The following is a 2457-nucleotide window of genomic DNA, read 5'->3' on the forward strand; positions in this document are numbered from 1 at the left end:
ATTTCCTCCCACAGTCCAAAGATGTGCAGGTCAGATGAATTGGCCATGTAAAATTGCCCATAGGATGTGTTAGTTAGGGGTAAATGTAGGGTAATAAGTTTGGGTGGGATACTCTTTAGAGGGTTGGTGTGCACTTATTGGGCCAAAGCACCTGTCTCCACACTGTAGGGATTCTATGATCTATAGGGATTCTAATTAATTGATAACAAAGAGCAGCACGGTGGCTCAGCGGTTAGCTCTGCTGCCTCACGGTACCAGGGACGCAGGTTCGACTCCAGGCTTGGGTGACTGCATGGAGTTTGCACATTCTCCCCGTGATTGTGTGGGTTTCCTTCGGGTATTCCAGTTTCCTCCCACGGTCCAAAGATGTGCAGGTTAGGTGGTTTGAGCATGCTAAGTTGCCCTATAGTGTCCGGGGACATGCGGGCCAAATGGACATGGATAGGGTGGGGGTCTGGGTCTGGATGGGATGCTCTTTAGAGAATGAGTGCAAACTTGATGGGCCAAATGGCCTCTATTTGCACTGTAGGGACTGTGTGCTGTCATTCCACCAGCTGCAGCTGATGACATAACTTAATGACGAACACCTCAGTAAAGCAAAGGTACCTCACACATAGCTGCTCCATGAGGTTCTGCAACTGCTGCCTGAAGACCCTTAGTGAGCATGGCATTCAAACCAACTGCTCCTGTCCTCGCCCTTATCCGCCAGTCCCAGCAGAATAAAAGAAAGCAGACAAAGTCAGTCCAAAACCATCAGAAGGTTTTTAGGAGATGGTACATACTTGTTTCAGAATACAGGAAATTAACAACTAAAATGCACAGATGTTAATGGCAGCCTCAAAGCATAAACAAGCCTGTACAGACTGTATGAACCCTTTTAATATAGCTGGTGTCAGTTAGGTCTTTGCAATCTATTAGCACGAGGAGTTAACACGATGAGGATGATCTTAAAGCAGACAAGATTTAAATATACCTGTAATGGGCATTTTCAATCTATCAGTAGCGTCTCCTGCTCCTCTGTTGATGAGTCAATGCAACATGCTGACCAGAGAAATGGAGTGCTTGTGTGAATATTTTGTATAAATGCATTCCCATTTTTGCATCAAACTTTTGAGTTCATGATCCAAAACTGTTGATATTTAGGAAGCAAAAGCATATTAAATTGGGAGAGAACAGGAAACACGTTTAATTTCATTTTAAAAACCGATCATGTTCTTAAACAAACCAGTGTTTTCATACAGGAATCATTTCTCAAAACCCTTTACCCAGTGTCAGCAGTTGACAACTTCAAATATTTGACCGCAGAATCACTTTAAGGTCTTTTGAAATTATGATCTATACATAACCACTGAGTTATCAAACTTATGGTTTACAGAGGAGGATAAATCTCTTTTTAAAGTCCTGGGGGTTAGTTAAGGTGACCTCAGAAAATTCATCAGAAGCCAAGTTTCTGGTATTGAGACTGCCTCTAATGCAATGAGGGGTATGTCGGGTTCCAAGAGATCAATTGTGTTAGGGGATTCTCTTGTTCGAGGTACAGACAGACGTTTCTGTGGCCAGCAGCAAAAAATCAGAATGGTGTGTTGCTTCCCTGGTGCCAGGCTCAAGGATGTCTCAGAGAGGGTTCGGAATGTTCTCACAGGGGAGAGGAGCCAGCAAGAGGTCATTGTCCACATTGGAACCAATGACATTGGAAGGGAAAAGCTTGAGATTCTGAAGGGAGATTACAGAGAGCTAGGCAGAAATTTAAAAAGGAGGTCCTCGAGAGTAGTAATATCTGGATTACTCCCAGTGCTACGAGCTAGTGAGGGCAGGAATAGAAGGATAGAGCAGATGAATGCATGGCTGAGGAGCTGGTGCAGAGGAGAAGGATTCACGTTTTTGGATCATTGGAATCTCTTCTGGGGTAGAAGTGACCTGTACAAGAAGGATGGATTGCACCTGAATTGAAGGGGACTAATATACTGGCAGGGAGATTTGCTAGAGCTGTTCGGGAGGATTTAAAATAGTAAGGTGGGGGGTGGGACCCAGGGAGATAGTGAGGAAAGAGATCAATCTGAGACTGGTACAGTTGAGAAAAGAGAGTCAAACAGTCAGGGCAGGCAGGGACAAGATAGGACTAATAAATTAAATTATTTCAATGCAAGGGGCCTAACAGGGAAGGTAGATGAACTCAGGGCATGGGTAGGAACATGGGACTGGGATATCATAGCAATTACAGAAACATGGCTCAGGGATGGGCAGGACTGGCAGCTTAATGTTCCAGGATACAAATGCTACAGGAAGGATAGAAAGGGAGGCAAGAGAGGAGGGGGAGCGGCATTTTTGATAAGGGATAGCATTACAGCTGTGCTGAGGGAGGATATTCCCAGAAATACATCCAGGGAAGTTATTTGGGTGGAACTGAGAAATAAGAAAAGGATGATCACCTTATTGGGATTGTATTATAGACACCCC

The 2457-nt window shown here is 44.4% G+C and overlaps 1 long non-coding RNA gene across 1 annotated transcript in view; it reads right to left on the reverse strand.

The window, feature by feature from the left end:
• Positions 1–984: 984 nt before the first annotated feature.
• Positions 985–2457, reverse strand: part of LOC122552768 — a 98245-nt gene continuing 96772 nt past the window's right edge. The window contains exon 4 of the long non-coding RNA XR_006312490.1: positions 985–1129. This is a non-coding gene — a long non-coding RNA (uncharacterized LOC122552768). The remainder of the gene's footprint in view (positions 1130–2457) is intronic.

The sequence above is a fragment of the Chiloscyllium plagiosum genome, chromosome 9, assembly GCF_004010195.1.
Source record: "Chiloscyllium plagiosum isolate BGI_BamShark_2017 chromosome 9, ASM401019v2, whole genome shotgun sequence".
Taxonomy (NCBI): domain Eukaryota; kingdom Metazoa; phylum Chordata; class Chondrichthyes; order Orectolobiformes; family Hemiscylliidae; genus Chiloscyllium; species Chiloscyllium plagiosum.